Below are 27,740 nucleotides of genomic sequence, written 5' to 3'. Positions count from 1 at the left end.
CTTCCCCATGCCGCATGCAAAAGTGAGCATTACTGGTGCCCAGGCGCCGCCCGCTCTGCGCCTAGGCAGCGCAGCCTCACCAATCCCTGGGAGAACAAAGGCTGTTGTCCCCTTTGCCACTAATGCTCAGCGGGAGCGGGCCTCAGCTGAGGAGAGAGTCTCCTCCCTCTGCTCTCTGGGGTTCAGCCACCTGGCCTTGGGTGCCTGGCTGCTGGTCCCCGGTGTGTGCGCGCCCGTCTCCGCCTGGGGCCTCACATCGGAGGGCTGGGGAGGCACAGAGGAGCAGGGCTCAAGCTGGGGAGAATTCAGGAAAAGGATGGGGTGTCCCCGCTGGCCCCCATAGGTCGGTCCTAGCCATTGCCTTGCTTGAGGACCCGGCTTAGTTCTGGCAGCAAACCGGAGACAGCATCGCACAGAGGCAGGTGTGGTAGACCAGTTGCGGGGAAAGGCAGGTGCCTTAGGTGCAAGTGTCCAGAATGGCCACAGAGCAGACGCTGGAGTGGGCTGGATCGGCCCGAGCCTCAGCGACCCACGCGAGTTAATGCTACAAAAGTGGAGATGCAACTGGGCGGGAGGGGAGTAGCTTTCCTTGATGGGGGCCCCGTTCCTCTCAGCCCTGGGGTCCCCTTCCCTCCCACGCTTTTTCCTGTTCCTTTTTCTCATCTCCTTCTTGCCTCTCCCCATCAGATGTCTCAGAGCTTTCTTTCCGGGAGATTCTAGGGCAGCCTCAGCCCTCCCCCGCTGAAAGTTGTCAAAGTCTTCAGCTCAGGGCCTTTATCCATGTTTCTAAAAGGAGCCGGTTATCTTCCAACTAGGCAAAGCATTGACTAAAGGCTACGGAAGTTTGTGATGGGTTTTAGATCTGTGGTTCTAAGGATCAGTGTTCCTACCAATCCTTGGAACCCTCTCATGCCCGCTGGCTATTTGAGGCTCACAGGTTAATTGAAACAATCACTTGGAAAGTGGAACTGCTACACATTTCCAGAGCTTTCCTAATCGTAGTGCATCTTAATAATCGGGCATTCATATGATAAGAGGACATAACTTCAAGGTTTTTAAAATGTTTTGTTTTTCCACTGAGGGCCCAGAAAAGTAAATACAATAGAAGATCTAGGCAAGTGATTCCTCTTATGAATCTGGGAGTATTTGAAGTTTGTTTCTGGAACTTTGGTTCCCGATTTCCATCAGGTGGCTAACAAAGCTTTATTTCAAGCTGCCTTTGGGAGGATCTTAAAACCAAGTTCATTCACAGAAAGTGAATTGCTGTTTTAGGAATATAATTTGCAATTGTCCAGAAATGATTAAGCCTGTAAACATTTCAGCAAGTTTCTGTAGCTCAATAATGAAAATTTTACTAGGCGTATGTCATAACATTTTCTTATGTTGACTCACCACATTTGAAACAGAATATCTCTTTGTAGGAATTGTGTAATTAGCATTTGGAATTATGGTTGCAATTAGAATAAAATTAAAGTATTTTTACAAGGTAACTTTTAAGAAATTTACTTTCCTGAGGAGATGGGAATCTTATGGCTGCTAAGAGCAGGAGTCCTTTTTCTACCTTTCAGTTGGTTGTTTAATTTAGAGCATTTTCAAAATAATGAATGCCTAATGGTCATTAGTATTTCCCCCTTTCAACTATGTTAAAGGTCTTATTGATTAAATTTTAAAGATAACTTTTTATGTTAGAGATGAAAGATACCAGGTCTACTGATACTTTTAATCAGTAAAATTTATTGACCATATTCATGAAGAGGTTTGATTATTTATAAATTTCCTATATATAGGTAATTTAAAAATTTAAACTAGGACAGTGGTCGGCAAACTCATTAGTCAACAGAGCGGCAAACTGTGGCTTGTGAGCCGCAGTTTGCTGACCACTGGACTAGGAGACTCATGAGCACACTTCGCAACATAGCAAGATATAGGATTGAACTTTTAATAGATACTTAAAATATCCACATATCTAAGTTTGAACAATGGTGTGACAAATGATTGAATCAAGTCAAATAATTTAGTAACAGTTTGAATGAATTTCACAATCTGTTTTCAAGATCCTACTGCTTGTTTAAATTTAGCCTCCTACCCTGTCATTTGGGGTTCATGCCAACAGCCTATCATAACTACATAGATGATTATCATACAGTACAGTGTTTCTAAAATTTTAAAAGCAAAGGTAGTAGGTAATCAGTAAATTAATTTATGCTGCTTAGCGAAATATGCCTTCAGAGTATATAAATTGCCAATTGTCTTTTTAAATGATGTTTTCTTTAACTCCATGGAGGTTAAGGCTAATGATGGACAACAATATTTTGGATAACCTTTTTAATTATGTAGCCAGCCAAGATAGACTACCCGCTTTGGCAGGGTGGAAGGCATCTTGATTTTTGAAACTGTTATAATAAGCCCTTGTACATCAAATCATCTTTTTTTTTTTAAATATATTTTATTGATATTTCACAGAGAGGAAGGGAGAGGGATAGAGAGCCAGAAACATCGATGAGAGAGAAACATCGATCAGCTGCCTCCTGCACACCTCCCACTGGGGATGTGCCCGCAACCAAGGTACATGCCCTTGACCGGAATCGAACCCGGGACCCTTGAGTCTGCAGGCCGACGCTCTATCCACTGAGCCAAACCGGTTTCGGCTCAAATCATCTTTTGTGTATCTATTTATGATTTGCATAAACTTCTAAAATTGATTTTAGAGAGAAGCATCTACTTGATTTGTTATTCCACTTATTTATGCATTCTTGGTTGATTCTTGTATGTGCCCTGACCAAGGATCAGACCTGTAAACTTGGCATATCTGGAGGATGCTCTAACCCAGTGGTCAGCAAACTGCGGCTCGCGAGCCAAATGCGGCTCGTGAGCCGCGGTTTGCTGCTCTGTTGACTAATGAGTTTGCCGACCACTGACCTAGACTCTTGATTCCAATAATTACAGGCTGTTGTTGTTCCTTGTGATTAAGCCCCTATCCCAGTGGTCAGCAAACTCATTAGTCAACAGAGCGGCAAACCACGGCTCACGAGCCGCAGTTTGCCGACCACTGCTCTAACCAACTGGGCTACCAGGTCAGGGCCTAGGGATTGCATAAACATTGGAATTGGTAGATATGTATATACTTTGGGGCACTCAGCTTCTGCACAAGAGGACCTATTTCCATTTTAGGGAAGAACAAAGCATAAGATTTGTTTGTTCAAGCAGATATATTCGCTTAGCTTTGACTCACACTTCTCTACCTCATCATATTAGATCTTTTCAGCAGTTCATTGTTGGAAAAGCACTCAGTTAAGGCTGGGCCTGGTTTACTGCAACTGTTTTCCTGTGGCATTCAGGAAATGTGTAGTTGCTACAGATAAAACCAAATAATTTCTGGATTGAGTAAAATTGCTAGACAATTATAGATTTCAAAACTATTGTTTGGTTAGTATGTAGCTACCTGTTCAGAGTTGGGTATGTTGTTTTGATAACCCTTTCCCTTGTGCTTAGCCAGAGAGGTATCATATTTATGCAACATTCTAGGTGAGGAGGAATGTGGTTTCTCTAAGGTGGGACTGCTGGTACCAGCATCATGCTGGGCTTATGCTTGCTGGCTGCTGGGACGTGCAGAACAATTCCTGGCATAGACCAAGAACTCAGGCACTTGCACAGCTGTTGCCACATGAATTTATGGGCACAGCTCATTTTCTGCTCACTTCCTGGCCTTTTCTAATGGCCTCTCTAACCATACCTAAGAAGGACAGGTCATGTGGTCAGCATATCACTACTTGAATATTGAATGCCATTCCAAAAAATCATCTTGGTCTTGGGGGTTACTGTAACAGCACCAAGCAAGTGGCTTTCTCAGGCTTGGGCCTGGTAAAAGAGGTGTTTAGAGGTATTTTAACCACAAGAAATCATGACGTTGGTGACCTCTTATTAAAACCTAACAATCATAATCTACCCATTACTCATGCAGGAACTTGTTTTTTCACCTTGTGAATAAATCATCAAGGACCAGTGTTTTTATGGGATGTTATAAGCCCCATATTTTCTTCTGAGCTGAAGACGGTAATTGCAGTCTTGGTGAGAGGTGTGGCCAGGGAGATTTCTAATCAGAAATGTTAAGTGTGTTCTTGGGGATAGGTACAGAAGATGGGTGCACAGTGCCCCCAAATCTTCTTCATTATTATTTCTAGTGGTGTGCAGCTTCTTTATTCAGAGGCTGAAGTGAAAAAGGAGAGCAAGTTGGGACATAGGTTAGGGGTACTGTATCTTCTACCTTACTTAGTACTGCTTCCTCTAAGTCCCTTTCAAATCATGAAAAGGGATTAGGATGCATTCTCAAGCTGGAGATACAGATGAGGTTGGGGCGGGAATGGATGCTTTATTGGGAATGGATGTTGTCTTGAGGCCTGAGTGAGAAGCAGTAAATGAGTTGTGGGGTGAAGGAAAGGGTTGAGGTTCATGCCTAGGGCAGGGAAATGCATGATGGCCTTGAGAACAGGATCAGAACTGAGTAGAGAATTGGAATCAGGGTTTGGCTGGTAAGCTGGAGGCCTGCTTTGTGAGGCAGTGACTAGGGAGATGAAACTGTTAACATTCCAGGTCTCTTTGCAGCTGTACTGTCTTATGTTCAAATCAATTCCTCATTCTGGGAATTATAATCAATGCAGAACAACCAGAATGAGTTACAGCTCTTCAAATACATACAGTAAAAAGGATTTCTAGTGCCTTTTATTATGAATTTTATTTTTGGAGTTGAGAAATTTGAAATGAATAGGAAATAAATGCCAAGATTAAACAATTCAAAAAGAAAAAAAAACATGAATTAAAGTACAGCAGGTGGAGGGGATATTACAAGTCCATTACTTTGCTAATTTTAATATAATATTTGAAATGTGAAGATTAGGCACATAATATGGTTTTAGCAATCAGTGAAGAAGACAAACCTCTGCATAAATCATTGTCTGCATCACTGATGTACGTTTCCCTAACCAAAAGACATGTCAGCACTGAGATTTTTCAGCACAGACTAAGGACTAGATTTCAGGCTCATTGTCCTGTGTAATGTGGTTCATTTTAGTCAGTCTTCATATCTCAATATTTAGCTTATCTATTTGTGATACATCAATTCTACAAACTCACTTGAATCAAATTTCTTACATTTTTAAATGTGGCATTATATCACGTTGATGAATGCTATATCGTGTTAAAATTGATTTTAGGGAGAAAGGAAGGAAGTGAGAGAGAGGGGAAAAAAAGAGAAACATGTATGTAAGAGAGAAGAATCTATCAGTTATCTCCCATATGCACCCTGACTGGGGATCAAACCCACAACCCAGGTATGTGCCTTGATGTGGAATCAAACCTGCAACTTTTCAGTGTACCGGATGATGCTCCAATTAACTGAGTCACACCAGCCAGGGCATGAATGCCATATCTTGAGGAAACATTTCTTAGGGGTTTGGATTTCTGGGTAAATGCACTAATTTCCCAAAGAAAGTGAAATAGTATACAGTAAGGAATCATTATGACCACTATTCCAGCCAGCAGGTCCAATTTCTCCTTCAATTGGATGGCCATTTATTTTTCTCTAAAGTGGTGTTTTCCAGGGCATTAACCCTGAAAATGTGGGCTTTATATTAGGAAAGAGAGAAGTTTTTGATTCTTGGGACGCAATGGAAATGTGAAGGACTGTTTTATTAAGGATCTTGGTTTGTGAGAAACATAAAGCCTAGATTACAATTACTGTATGTTATTACTGTAGAACAGTCTGCATACCCTACTCTTGCCTCTGCCCTTTGAAATGACTTTTAGCATAGATTTTCAAATGGAGATGGTATTAGTGTTACTGGCTGATGACCTTCCCTACAGGCAAAGGGCAGCGGTTAGTAGGTGTTCTTGCTGATTCATTTTAACTTCTGGCTTCTGCTGGTGTAAGGTTTGGGTTGACATTCTAGGGGGTGCTGGAGGGCTGGGCTGATCTAGGTCGCTTGCTTGTCCTGCCTGCTGTCAGTTTTCTGCAGAGACCTCAGATTTGGTTTGGACAATTACTCTTAGGACCAAAGGAATTATCAGGTGTATTTGTCTATCCTTTGTTCTGGATCCTGTCAGTAGGGCCTGGGATGAAAGAAAAAAAAGATTTTGGTGAAAGGCAAGCCTGGTCAGAGGCCAAATTAGAAAGGAGTTAATTTAAAAAATAATATAAACCCATTTCCTTTTTTGCAATTGCAATTATACATAGTAACATGCCTAAATCTTAAGTGTGCATCTCAATTATGAACAAATGTTTATATCCATGTAATTAGCACTAAAATCAAGATACAGATATTTTCATCACCCCAGAAAGTTCTCTCATGTCCCTTTTATGTCATTTCTCCTTCAAAGAAACTACTATTTTGACTTCTGTCATATATTAGCCTCTTTGTGAAATTAATATAAATGGAATCATGCAGTATGCACTCTTTGTTTTTGACACCTAGCAACCTCTCATTTCATCTTATTTCCTTCCCTAATTGACACCTCTTCTCCTTGTCTTCTGGTTTGTTTGAAGACTCTCACCTGCCCCATATTAGGACCCTCGACAGGGACTTATACTAGGCAAGTCCATAAGAGTTAGCTTTTTGAATAATCTAGTCATGTAGGAAATTCCTTTAAGGAGGAATATGTTTTATTAACTTGGTAACAATAACAATAATGATCACAGTTATTATAGTTATCATTATAGTAGCTTCTAAATTTTTGGGCATTTACTATTTACTAGGCATTACTTTTACATATATCTTATTTAATGCTCATGATAGTCAAATGAAGTAGTGGTTAATATTTAGGGACTTTAGAGATGAAGAAGTTGAAGCTTAAATAGATTATATAGTTTGTGTGAGGTCACACAGCTGGTGGGTTGCAAATTACTAGCACAGTGCTTGGCATTGCAGTAGTCAATAAATAATTGTGTAATGTATGTACCACACACATATCAAAACTCATTTGGTCCTATGCTATGTTCATTTCCAGTTTGTTGTCCTACCAGAAGTTGTATGATGGAGAAAGGCTCTGTCAGTAACTCACTGTGAATTAATTTGACATGCCTGGGGATATTTACATTTCAACTAAGGATTGCCAGAGGCAGAGCTTTAACACCAAGGAATTAATGTCAATGGTTGACTTTCTGATACCCAGATAGGTTGGGAAAGTAATTTCGGTTGGGTTCCTTAAAATAATAGTTTTTCTGAGCACTGACTACATGTCAGGTATTTCATATGAAATATCTTATGAAATCTTCATAACAATCTCCAGAGGACAGATATACATACTATTATTATTCTCATTTGACATATGCAAAAACTGAATCTCAGAGGTTGAGTCCAGCCAAAAATCACTTGGGTAGCAAGATGGTGGAGTGAGTGTTTAAGCCAGCTTTCACTGACTTCAAATCCATTTCTTAACCACTTTGTTATACTGCCTCCCTAGGCAACACAGTTGGTTCTTTTCTTATCTAGGTTTGCACAAACACAAAATTACTTCTCGTTTACCAATGGGAACATGATTAGGAAGAGTGTACCTTTAAATGTATGATTGTTCCAGGGCTGTAGTCTTGGTGCAGCTGAACAGGTCTCTCAGCATTTCTTGGGCGACTTTTGCATACCAGGTACTATGCTGGGCCTGAGTGTGCAGAGATGAAAGAAACCCAGTCCTACCTTATGGGTACCCTTTCCTTCCTCTTTGGTATTGGACATTGACTTTCTTCTTTCCAATGTACATTGTCCCTCACTTGGTCATGACTGTGACTTTTAAGATTTAAGCATCTGCCAGTTTGAAGTTAATAGTACTTTCTTCCAGAACTGTGTCTAGGAGCTTGTTTCACCTGTTCTCAAGATTACACTTCCTCTTATTTCACTGCTGGGTAAAATTCCCAATTGTTTATTTTTTTCCCATTACATGGCATATGTTTTCAGTCTGCCTTTCATCAGAATCATGTCTCATTTCCCTTCTCTTTCTCTCTCAACCCACCCTGTTCTCCCTCTCTCCTTTTCTTGTCAACAGATGTCAGTAGTTTTCTTTAACCAAATGTGGTTCCTTAGGGTATGCTGGGATCATTGGAGGGTTCTCAGTGTCTAGATTTTCTCCCTTAATGGCTGTACTAACTTCAGCAAAAGAACCTATCCCCCTTCTACGGAAGAATCCTTTCATTACTTATTATATAACTCATTTTAAATGGAAAAGAATGTGAGCTTTATATTTTACACTGTTTATGCTGCCTTCAGTTAGATAATATTTCCCAAAATATATCTTGTTAACAGAGACACACACTTTGAACGAGCATATTAATTATAGTTCTCAAAGTTAGGAATCATGTAGTTTCTCTGTGCTGCAAAACCTATGTTTAAAAGCCGTAATTAACAGTGATGGGTCTCTTGAATGGTGACAGGTAAGTTTAATAACAAAAGTGAAATTCATTTCTCAAAAAATCCCTCCAAATGATGTAAGTAGCTTTTCTACTCTTCTTGACCTGGGGGCTAGTAAACAGATTGAGTTCTTAAATATTTATATTGCTGTTAAGTAGAAGTAAACAGCCCAAAGAAGGCAGGCTGAGTGCAGTTCTTGAATATGCCTGTAGATATTTTCAGAATCTTCTTTCAACCAAGACTTTGAAGTATTGTGAATTTACCTGCTTATTTTGACTTTGATTCTCTATGTGTATGCATGCCTCTCCCCTTGAGGGGTTTACTGAACATGAAGACTTCCAAGAGCTCTTGGATTTGCAAGTGATTTTCAGAGCTCTGGGAACAATGTGAACCATTCCCCTGGAAACTGGGCCAGGCGCTCCTCGCTGCTGCTCTCATTTCTGGGAGCATTTGTTTCCTGACGGGCGCTAACAGTAACGCTGGCTGACTAGTCTGGTTAACCAACATCTTCAGTCGCTTAGTGTCTGGTAGGCAGGTTTATTACAAACCTCTGTGCTCCTTAGCCTCCTGATGTGGCGGCTGCCTAAAAAAGAAACACGGAAAAGTTGTGTCACCAAAGGTGAAACTTGATGAAAAGCCACTGGGCACTGAGTAGTGACAAAGCTCCCTTGCAGGCGGTTGCTGTGGCTATGATGGCAGGTAGTGGAGGGCTTTAACCACTTGCCGGGGGTGCCCACTGCCCGACCCTCTGGCCTGGGGACGCTGCAAAGTGAGCCTTGGCTGGAGTCAGTGGTGCAGGGTGAAGGGAGGGGGGGCTCTGCAGGGGCAGGGGGAGAGGTCCACACTCACATCTAGACAGTGGTGCTAAGATGGTGGTAACCAGAGGAAGTGCTCCTGCCCCCACCATGCCATCCTGTTGTCCTTGCTCTGCATACACTTGACATACCTGCCAGAAGTCTAAAAGTCAGATAAGGAAGGCAGGTTCCAATCAAAGCCTAGAAGTCAGGGCTTCGCCAACACAAGAGCTTTTGGTTCTTCTGCCTTCTGGTCAACGCTAATTTGGTGTTAACAGTTCAAAATCATAGGCTACATCTTGAGCAGAAAGATCAAGCTATTTTGAATTTATTTGTGTGTTTTTATATTGCTTATGTTTCATTGTATTGATTTTTTTCAGATTACAAAATAATGCATGTTTACTGGGGACAATTATGAAAATTGTAAAAGCATAAAAAAGGAAAGATCACCCAAGAGTTCCACTCCCAGGTTAACTTTTTGAGATTTTCCTTACAGTCTTTTTTTCTCTGACTTTTATAATACACTCATATACAAGAATAATAATCTTTTAAGTGTATGTGTGGGATTATGCAGTACATACTGTGCTCTATTCTCTTAATGTGTTAGAATGTTTTTCTGTGCCATTAAATAATCTTCCCTACCACCATTTTTAGTGTGTGCACTGGGGATGGACTAGGGGAGGACAAGGAGAAAAGGTGATTTTGTGCCTGTGGGTGTGAAAGGTTTTTGTATACTGTGTTGAGAGTCTGCTCACTGAGTTCCACAAACATAATTTGTATTTTACACATGTACATATACAGATGTGTGCATATATAAAATATGTATATACATGCATAAAACTGTAATTAGCAAAAGAAATGCATGTAATCTATATATGTATCTACATAAATATATATCCATCTATAAAAATAAATGCTTAGAATAAATCCTGGAAAAAAAAACACCAAAAGGAATCTCTGAGTGGTTGGCTTATAGAAGATGTATAGTTTTTATTTGTATCTTCTATTTTTTCTATTGTGAATGTATATAATGATGTAATGAGAAGTAAACTCCAAACTGTACCAAAATCCTTTAGGATGACAGCAACATTCCATCTGGATTTAATATTGCTAATGTAATTTGGAGTATAATTTCTACTTTACAATGAACTATCTTCCATGTAAAAGTAGTTACATGGTTAAAAACATGGATTTTAGACACTTGGGTTCATATCTAAATTCTTCTACTTATTTGCTGTGAGATTTTGGGCAAATAATCTTTCTAAGCTTCTCTACAATGGAGATATTTATATTTATCTCACAAGCTTATTTTAAAGATGGAATGAGATAGTGTATGGGAGATATACTTAGAATTTGGTCAATGGTGATACTGATATTACTAAAATTGTAGTGATTTTTATATTGATTATTCAAGTTAAAAGGTTCTCTTTAGAGGGCTTGTTGACTATAGAAATCAATCTACAGCTCACATATCTGTCTGATAGCCATACTCCAATTTAATGGATTTTAGTTATACTAATTCATGTATTAATTCATCCATTAATTTACTCAATAAATATTTATATGCCAGCCACTGCACCAGACACTGAGGATACAGCAGTGTGCAGAAGAGATAACTATCCCTTGTCTTCATTGAGCTGATATCTTGAAAATTTACTTAGAGGAACCAGATTTTCAGGGCACAAAGCACTCTGCTCCATGTTAGTCATATGCCAAGCAGTGAGTGAGTGATCTGTTGCCTATCATGGCCAGTGGGGCCCTGCCCAGGCCAAACTACCAAGGAGGCAGCCTAGATGCAGTTGGACATGGATTATTGTTTATCTCTGGCCCAGGAACCACTATAGCTAAGTTTCCTGAACATGCTTGGGCATCAACACATACATCCCTGAGCATTATAATTTGATCATGTAATATTGGTTTGAGGCTTATGGACCCATATTTTAAATAAATCTCCTCAAGTGAGTCTAATATTTAGACAATTTAGGTACTTACAGCTCCTGAGCAGTGTTTTTCAAGTTTGCCTGAAGTTAAGTATCATCTGTAAGGTTTGTTAAAAAAAAAGTTACCCCTCTCCCCCTGACCTGCTGAATCAGAAACTTAGGAAGAGAGTTTGCTAATATGAATTGTAAACAAGTGTCTGGGTGAGTCTTATGATCAGGCAAGTTAGGGAAATACTGTCCTTGAGACATCAAAGGAACTCTAGAAGTTATGTATAAATGCATATTTTTCTGGTGAATGGTATCTGTAGCTTTCAACAGATTCTCAAATTGTTCGGTATCTCAAAAAATGTGAAGTAAGGTAGAGCCCTGAAATCTCTGCCCACCATTGCTGTCAATGAACTGTGTGATTTGGGTCCTGAGTTTTCTGGTGGTTTGAAGTAAATAATCTCCAGTGCCCCCAGCCCTGCTCATCTTCCACATGCAAATATTCTGTTTGGTAACTTTCTTTCTCCTTCTTTGCTCTTCTTTTCTCTCTTATTGCCAGTTTTCATTCTTCCTCTTGCTGCATTCTCTTCAGGAGAAAATTGGGAAGGAAGGGAATTTCAAAGCCTGAGCCCTTCCAACGAGGGCAGGGCTTGGAGGGACCTTTGGGGATGCCATCCAGAGCTGAAAATACAAGAACAGCTATTAGAATGGCAGAGGTCAATACTCAAATATTGTGGCCCTTCTGGTGGATTGAACCTCAATTGATCCTGATATTGTGGGATAAGGTGGTGGGAGTAGAACATCTATGATGTCACTTTGCCAGTTCAGAATAGGCAAGGGAATTTATCTTCTTGGACACCACTTTCCTGCCTGTATCTGGTAGTGGGGCGTGGGTAGGAATGTGAGGTTTGGAGCAGGTGTGGGTGAACCCCTACCTCTTCTCATTGTCTAGGCACCAAGCAGTGTCCCTGTAATTGGTTCATGACCAATCAAGTGCATTGACCTATTACTGCTAGTTGCTTTAAGTTATAAATGATTTTTATTTCTCCTGTGTAATTGGGGGTTTAGGCTATATAGAATGACCTGATTTGTATCACAAGAGCCTTTGAGACTTGACAGATTTCACCATTGAAAAGACACACAGCTTTCTCCATCCACCGCACTGGACATAAAAGCAACCTTTGAATTAATGCAACAAAAAGCATGTCTTTAAAGAGCAGCATGCACAGAAGGGGAAGAAAGAGAAGTAAGACAGTTCATCCTCTTTTCTGAGGCTATTGTGACAAAAACGAATACCTTGAAAAATCTTGTATTGATTTTGAATGCAGAGGCATCTTCCTAAGATCTGAAAAACCTGGTAGAAGAATACACTTGTTCCCCCCAGCTTTAAGCCAGAAGTTGAGTTGCTTAGTTTCTACAGCAGGAAGAAATGAGAGTAGTTGCTCTACTGAGAGTGAGATTTTGGCCAGGATGCATCTCTCTTGACTGTATTGTAGGTAAGACACAGTTTATGAAAGATATATATATACTAGAGGCCCGGTGCACGAAATTCGTGCACGGGGGTGTGTGTCCCTCAGCCCAGCCTGCACCCTCTCCAATCTGGGACCCCTCGAGGGATGTCCGACTGCCCGTTTAGGCCCAATCCAGGTAGGATCGGGCCTAAACGGGCAGTTGGACATCCCTCTCACAATCCAGGACTGCTGGCTCCCAACTGCTTGCCTGCCTGCCTTCCTAATTGCCCCTAACTGCTTCTGCCTGCCAGCCTGATCACCCCCTAACCACTCCCCTGCCAGCCTGATTGATGCCTAACTGCTCCCCTGCCAGCCTGATTGCCTCTAACTGCCCTCCCCTGCAGGCCTGGTCACCTCTAACTGCCCTCCCCTGCAGGCCTGGGTCCCCCCTAACTGCCCTTCCCTGCAGGTCCGGTCACCCCCAACTTCCCTCCTCTGCCAGCCTGGTCACCCCTAATTGCCATCCCCTGCAGGCTTGATCGCCCCCAACTACCCTCCCTTGCAGGCCTGGTCCCTCCCAACTGCCCTCCCCTGCTGGTCATCTTGTGGCGGCCATCTTGTGTCCACATGGGGACAGCCATCTTTGACCACACGGGGGCAGCCATCTTGTGTGTTGGAGTGACAGTCAATTTGCATATTACTCTTTTATTAGATAGGATAGAGGCCTGGTGCATGGGTGGGGAACAGCTGGTTTGCCCTGGAGGGTGTCCCGGATCAGGGTGGGGGTTCCTTTTGTGTGTGGGGCGGCCTGGGCGAGGGGCCTGTGGTGGTTTGCAGGCTGGCCATGCCATCCGGTGACCCAAGCAGAGGCCCTGGTATCTGGGATTTATTTATCTTCTATAATTGAAACTTTGTACCCTTGAGCAGAGGCCAGGGCCGGCCAGAGCAGGCGAGAAACTTGGCTTCCTCCATTGCCAGGGAAACCCAAGCCTCCTGCTCGCTCCGTGGCTGCAGCCATCTTGATTGGGTTAATTTGCATACTCACTTCTGATTGGGTGGTGGACATGGCTTGTGGGCATAGTGGAGGTATGGTCAATTTGAATGTTCCTCTTTTATTAGTGTAGATATATATATGACTAAAATGTTGAATGGGGGTAATTATAATATTGAGGGACTTACTATTTTATGAAAAGGTTTTCTCTTAATAGCATGGTGTATCTGAACGTTGCTTTGGGGATCAAGGAATACTTGATTAAAAAGAAAGAAAGAAATGCCAAGCTTAGAGGCCTCTTGTGGAAGCATTTTGGGTTTCCTGCAAAGTCTAATTATAAGCTATTGCTCAGAGTGGCTATTTGTGCTCCCCATGTCTGTTTTAAAAATGTTAATTTTATCTTTATTTTTATTGTGGTAAAATATATAGCATAGTATTTACCATTTTAGTGATTTTAACTGTACAGTTCTGTGGCAGTACATACAGTCATATTGTTCTGCAACCATCACTACCATGCTTCCCAGGTTCTTAATCAGAATTTACAATGGCTAGAAGGGACCATAATAACCATTTGTTCCAACCTTCCCATTGCAAAGAAGAGGGAATAAGGCCCTCAGAGAGGCAGTGAGTTGCCCAAGGTCTTAGAGAAAATTAGTGGCAGGGGCCTAGTCCAGTGCATTCCCAGGTGACCACATGGATAGACTAAGGCAGGTGGCCTCTTTAACTCTACTGATAGCAGAATCAAAGATTGATATAAATATTTAGGATGCTTCTCTGATTTTTTCCCTTTTATCAAGTATATTATCAGTCATTGTGATTTAGAACTAGAAAGCCTTTAGACACCATCTAATCCACATTCCTAATTTAAAATATTGTCTCTACTTGCTATTTCTAAATTTTAATTGCACTACAAAAAGATGCTAACATCCTAATTTTTAAAATCCGGCCAAATTTCCCCCCAGCCTTCCTTTCACTGACTCCATGACATTCCATGATTGAAACCAGGTCCTTTGTTGGTGGCTGTTATTAATATACTTTCCTTGGGATGTTTATAGTAACTGCTGTGACCAAATACGATTGCTTGTATTGTTTTTCCCCATAAAGGCAAGAACATTTTTTTAAAAAAATGTGTTCATCTCCTCTCATACCATTGTATTTACCCATGACTAAAAGAACTGCTTGAAGCATTGCAGTTTTTCCTATTTAGGTATTAGATGAGGAAACTTTCACTAGAAAAAGAATATTCCTACACAAGTTAAACATTTGGGGACTTTGTATACCATAACCACTTTTTCTTAGAGTAGAGGTTCATAAAAATGTATCATGTTATGTATTATTATGTTAGGTACCATGTATCGTTATAGCATGATCCTTTAAAATTTTTTATTTGTTTTCTAACTGTGGTAAAAAAAGTAACATGAAATTTTCCATCTTAATGATTTTTAAGTGTGTGGTTCTAGAAGTACTAAGTATATTCATATTGTTGTGCAACCAATCTCCAAGAGTTTTTCATCTTGCAAAACTGAAACTCTGTTTCCACCATTCTACTTTCTGTTTCTATGAGTTTAATTACTTTAGATACCTCATATAAGTGGAATCATAGAGTATTTATGTTTTTGTGCCTGGCTTATTTCACTTAACCTAACATCCTCAAGGTTTATCCATGTTATAGCATGAATCAGAACTTTCCTCCTTTTAAAGGCTGAATGATATTTTATTGCATGTTGTATTGGGCCTCTTCAGTGAAACATACCATACTTATCTATATATATCTATATCTATCTATCTATATATATATACACATATATACATATATATATACATATATACATATATTATATATATATATATGTTTTAAATAATCAATTTATTCCCTCAGTCTTTAGTCCTAGGTCAGTGGTTTGCAAACCGCGGCTCGCGAGCCACATGTGGCTCTTTGGCTTCTTGAGTGTGGCTCTTCCACAAAATACCACTTGTGGGCGCGCACCTATAGTACGATTGAAGGAGTACCCTAATTAAGTTAATAACAATGTACCTACCTATATAGTTTAAGTTTAAAAAACTTGGCTCTCAAAAGAAATTTCAATCATTGTACTGTTGATATTTGTCTCTGATGACTAATGAGTTTGCCAACCACTGTCCTAGGTCATCAAATTAACTTGATGAATAAAGGAAGAGCCCAAACCATTAGGGGTGGGATTTCTGAGGTGTTAATCCAGTGACTTGCAAGTTTGAGAACCTTGAGAAGAGTGAATAGGACTTTCTTGGTCCTCTTAGGTATATTAATTGTTTATGGTGTTTTTTGTTGTTTTTTGTAGAAATAATTTGGTTCCTCGGTGATAGCTTTTAAAACACATTATCTCTGAATTTGGAGTAGATTGTGCCTTCCTGTGCCCTTTGCAATTTATTTCTATTCCCTTTTTGCTTTGTATGTCTCTCCCACTACTAGTATACTGTAAACTTCCTGACTCTGTCATTCATCTCTGGATTCCCAGTACCTAGGACAGAGCCCATAAAACAAATGCAATAAATGCTTGTTTGAATAGAAATTTGGCTCAGTCTGTCATTTGGAAAATTTTAACTTCCTAGTTAGTCTTGGAACAGTTTGACATTTTTATTTGTTTTTCTCTGCTTCTTTTATGTGTGAGACATGACTTATGTTCAGGAGCACAAATTAGGTTTAAATATGTGGTAATTAAATCCCCCACTCCCTCAATCCTTTGTGGGAAGTAGAAGAAACATTTGCTGAATACTTGGCATCAAATAGAGGAAATATCCAGGTCTGGGCTTTAGTTTTGCTTTCTGTGGGTCCCTCTGATCATTCTCTCTGTGCATTCTCCCCTCCCAGCCACTTCTGAAGGTGGTTTGCACAGGTATCATGTTTGGCTTTGGATTGTACAGCTAGAGCTGTGATTGAGATTTGTATTAGGGCACAGATTTCCCATTCTACATATTGGCTCCAAGGTTTGTTTTTCATATCCCTTGCCGTCTTCTGAACCCTCCCTAATATCTTTATATGTTACCAGAAATAGAAATCACCCAAAGTGAACTCTGCTTTTTTTTTTTTAAATATATTTTATTGATTTTTTACAGAGAGGAAGGAAGAGTGATAGATAGTCAGAAACATCGATGAGAGAGAAACATCGATCAGCTGCCTCTTGCACACCTCCTACTGGGGATGTGCCCGCAACCAAGTTACATGCCCTTGACCGGAATCGAACCTGGGACCCTTCAGTCCACAGGCTGACACTCTATCCACTGAGCCAAACCGGTTTTGGCATGAACTCTGCTTTTTAATAAAAGTCTTAGCAATGTTTGATATATTTTGTTTCCCATTGATAAGCAGAAAGCATAGCGATACATTTATATTTTCAGTTGATGGACAACACTTTAGAAACACATGCCTGAGAATCTGGACACCATTCATTCAAAAAGCACTAGCCAGGAACTGGAGAAACACTGATGAGGAAGAGAGTCCCTGATCTGGCTCCATGGAGTTGATGGTGGATGAAATAGACAAGGAATCAGTACCCTGGAGGATAGAGATCTAGGGAAGCTCATAGGAAAGGGAACTGACCTAGTTGGATGGTAGTAGTAGTAGGAACATTAACTGGACACCTGAAAGATGAACAAGAATTTTCAGTTGATGAGAAGGAAGAAAAGTGTCCTAGAATATGGGAACAGTATATGCAAAGGCTTGGAGATGAGTGAGAACATAGCTTACGTAGAGAACTGAAGGAAGTTCAGTATTTCTAGATTGAGTGAGTTGCCTTTGTTACATAAACAGTCCTTGAAGATACTGGATTGTGCCACTCACATTTCAGTGACTATTATCATTAATTCCCCCCCCCTTTTTTAAGCAGGAATATCTAAAATATAATTTCTCTTAATGAGCATGTTCTTAGGTTGGAAATAATATATAAAGAGACAAATTACTTAGTATTCAAGCAGGCTCAGTGTTAACTTATGTACATATTTATATGCCAACTGTGAACAAAACCATGGGATACTATCTTTTAAATGAATAAAACTCATTAAATTTTAAGTAGAAGCCTGATTTTTTTTCTGTTGTTGTTGTCAATGTTGTTTATTTTTATTGGTAAAATCAGAGGCCTTGGAAGTTTGTCAGTTGTGTGCTCCATGATCAGAAATCCATATATGTGTTTGTAATGTGATTTTATTTTAATTGATAACAGGAGTGAGAAATAACCTCTTACTAGTAGCTATTCAGAATATATATTGTTTAGCACTCAGATACTACCAGTCCAGAAAGCAACTTAATCAACTATATTCATACAAATGTACATGCTAGTGATATGGCTAGTATTTGTAGGTCATGAATTTTTATTGTAAAAAAGATCATCAATATTTAACAGATAACATCACGCAGGACACAGTTTATTTCTGACTCTATGTTGTATCACTCATGTTGGCTCTCAGCTTGGACTTTAGCATTGCCTAAAAATAAATGTGCTTTCACAAATATTGCCCATATATTGCCACAGATAATTTTCAGGATAGTTTCATTCATATCATGTTTTCATTTGTTGAACATGTATTGGAGGCCAGCTCTGTGTCAGGCTTGATTGTAAATGCTGGTGATACAAAGGTGAACAAGCTATAGATGGTCCCTGCCCTCATGGGGCTCACAGTCTAGAGGGGAAGACTATCAAATAAGTAGTCAATTGGGATAAATGAAATGTGAGCAATGCCGTAGTAGGAGAAGCCTACTGTGAAAGCCCAGAGGAGGGCAGGTAACTCAGCTTTTGAATGGTCAGGGAAGGCTTCCTGAGGAGAGCTGTTTAACTGGGATCAGAAAAGTGAGGTATGAACTGGCCTGGCAAAGAGGAAAGGAAAGAGAATTTTAAACAGAGGGAACAGCACACCTTAAGACAAAGAAATGGGAGGAATGGAGAGAAGGAAGGGAGAGAGTGAGAGAGGGATTGCAAATATAAGTATAAATGTGATTAATTGAATAATACTCAGTATGGCTAGGAGAGGAGAAGCATGAGATGCACCTTGAGAGGTAGTTAGGGAGCAGTACACAAAGACATTGAGGGTTTTGTCTATGGGGATGAGGGTTTTGAATTTTATTTTAAATGCATTGGGAAACCTTTGGAGGGTTGCATGGTGATCTGATGTACAGTTCTGGCAGGGGAAGCAGTGAAAATACTGATGGAACCAAGCTTAGACTCAGCAGGGTAGGAATGAAGATGGGCGATGTCAAAAGATTTGAGATCACTATTCAGGGGTTGGAAGAATTAGGGCTTAATGCTAACAATAACATAAGAAGTACATTGATATTTAATTAAGGGGAGAGAGGAGTCAAGAATGATGACTCTCATATTTCTGGAATCCATTTCCATCTCTAGTACTCATAAATGTTGTGATTGGGCATTAGTACTTCTTTTGGCATCTTCTCTTCTTCAGTTACTAAGTTTCTCCAGTGTGATTGCAGACCCATTTTTGATGGTGATTGATAATGTCCATAATATCCTTTACTTCTAAGTTATATAACAAACCCTCAATAAATATTGGTCAAATAAATGAACTAACATTAGTCAATCACCCATCATTTCTTATGCAGGTACATTTCCCAGTTAGGTACATATTAGCATATTGTCTCCCTCTTATTTGGAGCTTAGTGCTGGGAGTATTATTTTCAAATGAAGACTAAATAGTCAAAAGTGGAAATGAAACCTTAGAGTGAATGTGTTATAATGATCCCCATATTGGACTGAGACTTGAAAACTCAGGTTTTATTTCCAACTAGAGGCCCAGTTGCACAGCATTCATGCACTAAGGGGAAGGGTGCTCTCAGCCTGGCCTGCGCCCTTTCACAGTTCAGGAGCCCTTGGGGACGTCTGACTGATGGGAGCAGGCCTAAGCCATCAGTTGGACATCCTCAGCACTGCCACAGAGGCAGGCCACTGTGCTCACCAGCCATCAGCCTGGCTTGTGGCTGAGCAGTACTCCCCCTGAGGGAGTGCACTGACCACCAGGGGGCAGCTCCTGCATTGAGCGACTGCCCCGCATGTCATAGCGACCCGGTTGTTCTGCCGTTCAGTCGATTTGCATATTACCCTTTTATTATATAGGATTTTCCTGTTGTATTGCATTTATTTAATGCAAGAAAAAAATCACTTAAGAGCTTTATGTTAATATTGGAGTCTGTACAGTGTAGATGATAATGCCAGATCCCAAGTGTTAAGGGGTGCTATTAACAAGATAATAGTGTTTAAGCATTTAGTGTTTACCAGTATAATAGACCATTCTCCTAAGAATTTAAGGGTGGTTGTCATTAGATATGGGGTAGGGCAGAGAATAGAAACCACTGAAGAGCATTTTCAGAGAATCCATGTACCCTGAATCTCTGACATACTGACTGCAGTAGGGGCATGTGCTACTGCTGTCTGGGGGACCTCTCTTCTCACCTCCGGCTCTGCATGGTCTTGTGCAACATGGTCTTCTCTTGTTTGAGAAACACCAAGTGTAAAAGCCAAAACCACAACTGTTGTGAACCCAAGTGTAGTTAAGAGAAAATTTACAGGTACTGGCATTGCTATTGGTGAAGGCTGGAGTCTAAGGTCAACAATATGAAGTCATACTGCTTTGGAATCATTGCATCAAGGGATTGGTGTCTTCAGAATAGTAGAAAGGAAAACTGGTATTATATAATGGTTTGATAGCAATACTTTATTATGCACAAGTATGCAAAATAATATGAAGTTATAGCCAGCACAATTTTACAGATTTCATGGAATTTGTGATTTTGCCATAATGAATAAATGTAAATCTTTTAAAATGTTATTTTTAGAAAGTAGGTATTGCTAGATTTGTCAGGCACGAGTCTCAATATATTCAGCCTACCCTTTCCAGTTAGATAGCCCAAGATTGACCCCTGTGGGATTTATGAATTCTGTACCATTGATTTTAAACTAATGAGTTTGCTCCAGGGCAAAACAAAGATAATGCAGTTACTGACCAGGGCCAGTTTCATTGGTACATGAACTATAACTACTAAGTGGTTCACATTTGAGGCTATAATAGTGAGAGTTGTTCCAAAAATGATCCTGGAATATGGATTTCAGTGTTCTCTCTGAAGAAGACAGTCATGTTAAGTCAGAAATGCATCAGCAAACATGAAGAAATGAAAAAGGTTGTTCATTCTAAAATAAGACTAAAGTTTGTATGGGAAAATTTTATTTCAACTTTGAAAGCAAGGAGTTTTCATATAACATTTGTTCAATAATACTTATTGAATATCTACCACGTGTCAGGCAGTGATCTTGACACAGGTTATGTAGCAGTGAATAAAACCAAGACCCCTGCCCTTTTTATAGTTGTGTGTGAATATGTATATATAGAAGTGGGGACACATAATGAGAAAAACATAGGTAAAAATACATGTTATCTGTTGACAAATACTGTAGAGAATAATCTAAAAATGTGTGGTGGTGGTGGCAGCGGTGGGGTGAATGTGTGTAGTTTTGTGTATGGTGGTCAGGAATGGACTCACATTTGAGTAAAAACCTAAGAGACAGCCATGCAGATATTTGCGGGAAGAGGACTTACAATTTTTGCAGGTTGCCTAGGGGAAACAAAGTGCCAAGAATAAAAATATGTATTACCCAGCATTCAGATAGAGTTGTTTTTACTGAATAGGAGTAAAGTCCTTCTTTCTACATTCTTGTATAAATTCGGCAAGGCAGAATTTCCAATGTATATGTTTATTTGATTCTTAAAAATGTACAGTTTTTTTTCTATTGTAGTCTCTGAAATTTGTGTATATGCATCCACATAACATTTGCATGAACTAAACTAGTCTGAACCATGTATACACCTGCTTTGGTGTTGAAAACTACTTGTTGATTTGCAAATGAAAGTATGCCATAATTTTAATTTATGCAAATGAAAGCATAAGCCATTTTTATATCTTGGAATAATGAGTACCTCCATGGTTTGAAGGTTTGTTACCAAACTAAAGGAGTTTGTTACCAAACTAAAGGAGTTTGTTAGCCTGTGTGCATCAAAGCCCCAAAAGACACGAACAAAAATTAGCAGCAAAGAAAGTAATGGTTTATTTAAGGAAATGGCATCAAGCCAGGAGACACAGGTGAACTAGTGATTCAAAGCCTGGCTTCCTGCCTGGGGCAGGGGGGTGGGGGTGAGCTAGAAGGGGTCAATGGGGGGAAAAGGGGTCATATGTAATACTTTCAACAATAAAGATTAAAAAAACCACACAAAAACCTGGCTTCCTGATGGCCCACATGAGGGCAGATTATATTATGGAAACATTATTATTCATGGTGATTAAGGGAATTGGGGTCATGAACTCTAATGATTGGTTGGTGACAGGGTAGGGAGTAGTTGATCATTGTATTAGGTCTGATATCAGCCATAACATCATTCTGTCTAGTTTCCTGCACTTTCATGGGCCTGGAGCTGATACACAACTAAGGTCAAGATATTATCTTTAAATTGACCAAAACTGTTTCCTTGATCAACAGATCTGAAGCTTTATTCTTGACAGTTTGACACTGACCAGAACCTGATATCCTATGGGCTTAATGATTAAGTGAGTGGACATGCAGTATGTCATGGTGCTATTAGAATGGAACTTGAATTAATGAAAAAAATTCATATTAAAAAGTGAAGTTTGTATGATGTTACAGGTTCAGCTTGAGCTACTTTGGATCATTTGACTTCTGAAACTAGGAGAGAGTAACAGCTAGGTGGGTCAGCCTCTCCTGAGAACCCCAAAGGTGCAGGTGAGAGCAGTGTTTAACCATTTCATCAAGTAGTGAGTGAATCACAGTCTTGGAGAAGAGAGGTTCTCCTTTGTGGATTAATGTCGGGACTATTAAATGCATATTATTTATCTCGCTTTCAACAGTGCTCTAACTCTTGGCACTTGCAGGTAGATAGGTAGAAAGACCCATTAGGACTGGAAGAGCAGAGTTCTGATCCTGCAGTGGGGAAACCTCAATCCCAGAATGAATAATTATTTCTTGGACAAGATCTAGGCATGTGATATTTGATTTTTGGTACTACCTGTCTGATGATTGTGTACAAATAGACAGAGTGTTGCAGTGGATCTATGCTAGGACAAGGATCTATGCTAGGACAATTGTAATTGGGAAATGACTGCAGATTGACCTTCCTTTCATGTCTTCAGTTAAGTGCTCATTTGTTATATAAATATTTGAATGGGATGGTGGTGGGAAGGAGGGAACTGTATGTTCTTGTAGAAGAGGACAGGAACTGGATACCCGTGGGTGAGCCTCTTTGTGTCAGTGGGTCTCTATTTGGTGAATAGAGAAAATTACCTTGAAAGAAAATGGTCTTCTATTTAAATGTTGAAATATATTTATGTTGTGAGTTTAAGGATCCTGCAATTACCTGTAAGTTTTATAGAGCTATCTGCTTTCAGTGATTGTAAATAAACTCTCAAAACATCTTTCAAAAACTCCAGACAGAATGTATCAATTGACAGGAAATTTTAATAAATTAGTAATAAGACACATTTTATAAAGTGGTATGTTTAAGGGCAATTTCATCAGTTAAAGAACTTGGAAGAGAAAAAATGTGAGCATAGGTTACATCACTTGCAATGAAATAAAACTCAGAGTTTGTGCTCTCTCACACACATACCAAGCTTGTTAGAGAATAAAATGAGATATGATATGTGAAAGCACTTGGTGTAGCACTATACTTGTAAGTAAACTAGAGGCCTGGTGCATGGTGGGGGGGGTTCCCCCGCAGCCCAGCCTGCACCCTCTCCAATCTGGGACCCCTCAGGGGATGTCTGACTGCCTCTCACAATCTGGGACCACTGGCTCCTAACTGTTCACCTGCCTGCCTGCCTGCCTGATCACCTCTAACTGCCCCCCCTGCTGGCCTGGTTGCCCCCAACTGCCCCCCCGCCCGCCAGCCTAGTCACTCCTAACTGCTCCCCCCCCCCTGCCGGCCTGGTCTCCCCCAACTGCCCCCCCGCCAGCCTGGTTGCCCCTCACTGCCCCCCTCTGCCGGCCTGGTCACCCCTCATTGCCCCCCCACCTCCGCCGGCCTGGTCGCCCCACACAGCCTGCTGCTCAGTTGTTTGGTCGTCCCTCACTAACCCGCCTGCTGGCCTGGTCACCCCATCCAGCCCACTGCTCAGTCCTTTGGTCATCCCTCACTAACCTCCCTGCCAGCCTGGTCGCCCCACACAGCCTGTTTGGTCGTCCGTTTGGTTGTTTCAGTTGTAATGGTCGCTTAGGTTTTTATATCTATAGATAGACTAGAATGCCTGTAATGGTGAAAGATTGTTCAGTCATTAAAATGACATACAACCCTTTATTAGGAAATTTCCCAAATTGCATTGTTCACATTTGAAATTATATATTTGGTTCTTAAGCTTTTATTACCCACATTATTTCATTTTGATATCTTCCCCACCCCACACTACCCCACCCTACCCCACCCCAAAGAAACATGTGGATAATTTATTATTGACATCTAAAGATAATGTACTGTGAAAGGGACAGGCCTGAATCAGTTGGAGGGCTTGCATTTCTGTTGCCTTGCTGTCATTCAATGATGGAAATATTATAGAATGTTTAATATTACTAGTATATGAAGGCAAACAATAGTGAATTTTGAAAGAAGCAACCTTATGACACTTTAATTTATCCTATCTAATAAAGAGGGAATATGCAAATTGACCATCACACCATCACAAAGATGGCGGCACCCATAGCCACAAGATGGCGGTGCCCAGTCCCTCAGCCCTGCAGGAGTACCCCAGTCCTTTCAACCTTGCCGGGGGTGGTGGCAGGTGTGCAGTGCGACTGGACCCGCCCTCAGCTCCCCAGGCACCCAGGGCTGGCCCAAGGCACAGGTAAGCCTCGGATGTGGTCTGCCTAGCCAATGCCTGAGGCACAGGCAAGCCTCGGATGTTGGCTGCCCAGCTGCCCAGGGCTGCCCGAGGCTCAGGTAACCAGGGCCGGCCAAGGCTTGCGCTGCTGGCAGTGGCAGCAGCAGAGGTGTGATGGGGGCGTCACCTTCCCCTGATCGCTGGGTCACCTCCCGCCCCTGAGGGCTCCCGGACTGTGAGAGGGGGCAGGCCGGGCTGAGGGACCCCCCCTCCAGTGCATTAATTTTCATGTACCAGGCCTGTAGTTTAACAAAAAAGAGTGATGGTACCATTGAAGTTCAAAATGGAAAACTGAAAGTTTGTTCAGTAAGGACACTTGAAAATATTTAGGCTATGCCTTTCAGTGTTCCCTTTGAGGTTTTTACCTTTGATATTCAAGCAAAGGTACACCTGAGACTGTTCACTAAAGTCCCTTTTGCTCTGTGGACTGTCAGCATCTCATAATGAAGAGATTATATGGTATAATGGTTGAACACACAGAGTTTGTGCCTTACCTTTCCCACCTGTAAAATGGGAATAACAATAATGTGTATTTCATTGGATTGTTGTGTGGAATGTCAGTTAATGTGTGTAACACTTAGAATAGTGACAGGCACATAGTAAGTGCTTTATAAGTGTTTGTTTGCTACTATTATCACATATGTGTGTGCTCACAACTGAGATTATTCACCTAGAGCAGTGGTCAGCAAACTCATTAGTCAACAGAGCCAAATATCAACAGTACAACGATTGAAATTTCTTTTGAGAGCCAAATTTTTTTAAACTTCTTCTAAAGCCACTTCTTCAAAATAAACTCACCCAGGCCGTGGTATTTTGTGGAAGAGCCACACTCAAGGGGCCAAAGAGCCACATGTGGCTCGCGAGCCGCACTTTGCCGACCACAGACCTAAAGGGTCTTTGTCTAAGGCAAAAGTCTGAATAAAGTCTGTGTTCTGTTAGAGAGGGAAAAGGGAGTTGTAAAGGAATCCTGTTCAGTAAATAACCAACAATATCTGCCACAAATGCTCTTCCCACCTCATTCACTTGGCAAAGCCCTTTACGACCCTTCAAGGCCTAGTTTAAATATTCATTATCTCTACCTTCCCCACTCTACTCCCTAAACCTAGTGGATAATCTCCAGTATAATCTTTATCCAATAAGTTCCTGGATGATATCATAGTGCATTATATTATCTGTTTAAGGGTATGCACCCCCTCATAAGCTGTGGGCTCCTTGAGGGAAGAGACTGGTGTAATTCAAGCACAGTGCATTGGTACACAGTAGGCACTCAATTTTGTTTGTTGAATGGCTCACTATAGGTGGGCAGGAGATTTTTCTTTCAAGGCTGTTCTTTCTTGTGGTCACTGTCTTCCTCTTAAGAATAGACTAGAGCCAGCCCCAGATGGCCTCAATTTACTGCCTGGTCAGAGGCCTGCACTCTCTCTGCAGTGGGCAGCTGGAAAACTTAAGGAGTTGGTCATTATGACCAACGTGGGCTATGGCAAATACTAGGGCAGAAGGGGAGAAAAAAGGCAACTAGAATGATGGTACATCTCTATATTTCTGGGGTCAGTGGTTGGGGGTATTCCTCTCTATACCTCACTACAGCTAGACTTAGTGCCTTAAGGGCAGGGCTGGTAGCCAAATGCCTTGCACTTTTTCTTGTGAGGCCTTCCTAAAGGCCCCTGGCAGACCTCCCTCTTGCTACTCCTGTGCATTCACTGCAATATGAATATCTCTCTTAAAGAAGTCATTTTATTGCATAATAAACAATAATACATAAATCATGGCTTGTTTGCTCCTCATTAGACTATGAGCCTCAAGAAGGCAGGGACTGTCTTTTTTGGCTCTGTGGAGCATCCTGGGTTAAACGGTTGTTAAATGAGTAAATGAAATAGGTAATTGGTTTATTTTTTTATTACTACTTTAGCAAGCTGCCCAAATCCTATTGAAAAACATATATGATTACTTGTTTCTCAGCCATCTTTTCTGTTTGTTTCAACTTTCAGAAAACTGTGGAACCATTCTCTCTCACTTGGCACCTGGCATACAGGAGGATTCAGTGAATGACTGTTGAATTGAATGGTACCTGAAAGCAGGACAGATGTAGGGTACTTCTACTTCCTGGGTGTATTTGGTGGCAGGAATACAGATCAGCAACCTATAGCACAGTAGTCACTGTGGGAGGAGGGTCAGTGTGCCAACCACTGAAGTTAGGAAGTGGTGGAGACAGTGACTACACAGTCACCAACTAATCAGGTGACCCCATTGCACACCACTTTCACCTGCATCTTAAGTTATATGTAAAACCCATTGTAATACTGATGGCCCCATATGTTTGAGATTTACTTGAGAAGTTAAGGAAGTATATGGTATTTATTAAAGTGAGTTTTCTCATCCAAAGAGAAACAGAACTAATAAAAAATAACCCCCAATATTTCAGAAAACTCAATATTTGAGGATTTTGGATAACAGAATTTTTGCAGTGGCCGCCCAGGCTTAGATAAATTAGTGCATGGGAAACCCTTAAGGAACATTAGCTCTAGAAGATCATTTAACTGAGTGTAGAGCATGGTGCCAGTCATTGTAAAGAATACAGCAGATTGATAACACCTACTGTTTTTATCCAAAATGTTTGCATTCTCAAAAAAAATGTTTGCATTCTCATTGATCTCAGAAGTTTATATATGAAATGGTGGTGAGGCAGTTGGGAGGTTATAAGCTATATAGCTAAGCTGTTATTATTTTGTGCATGTGGGAGATGTTCAGAGGGACCATACTAAGGGCAGGGCAAATCAATGAGGCTGTCTGGAAGAAGGGGGGCTTTGGATGAGATAAGTAAGGTGAGTGGAAAGTGCAGTCCAAGTAGAGGGCTAGGGGGAAACAGAAATGGAAATGAAAATGATCATAGGGCATTGCTGGTGGGTCAAGCCTGACAGGATCATTCATTCATTTATTAGGTGAAATTTATTTGATCAACTACTTTGAGCCAGGCCTTGTGCTGTATACATAAGATAGGGACCCTGCTGTTGGTACTATGGGAACACACAGGGAGCGAATTTCTTTACTCATCAGTCATTCATGCCTTCATCAAACATATAATAAGTAGTCTCATTTGGGTCTCACCTAGTGTTAGATTCTGGGAATATGGAAATAAATCAGACCAGTCCATGAGACTTTCATATTATAGGTAGATGTAGATATTAAAACATCTATTCACCATTTGCAAAGTGCTTTTTCATATATGAGGCAGGTTTAGTCCTCATAGCAAGCATGTGAGATTGTTTCCATT

The 27,740-nt window shown here is 40.7% G+C and overlaps 1 protein-coding gene across 7 annotated transcripts in view; it reads left to right on the top strand.

The window, feature by feature from the left end:
• FGF13 (fibroblast growth factor 13) overlaps nucleotides 1-27,740 on the top strand; it is a 659,009-nt gene that overhangs the window by 27,547 nt on the left and 603,722 nt on the right. The window lies entirely within an intron of this gene.

This window comes from Plecotus auritus, assembly GCF_963455305.1.
Source record: "Plecotus auritus genome assembly, chromosome: X".
NCBI lineage: Eukaryota > Metazoa > Chordata > Mammalia > Chiroptera > Vespertilionidae > Plecotus > Plecotus auritus.
The sequence above is the reverse complement of the archived record's forward strand: the minus strand, read 5'-3'. Positions and strand labels throughout refer to the sequence as shown.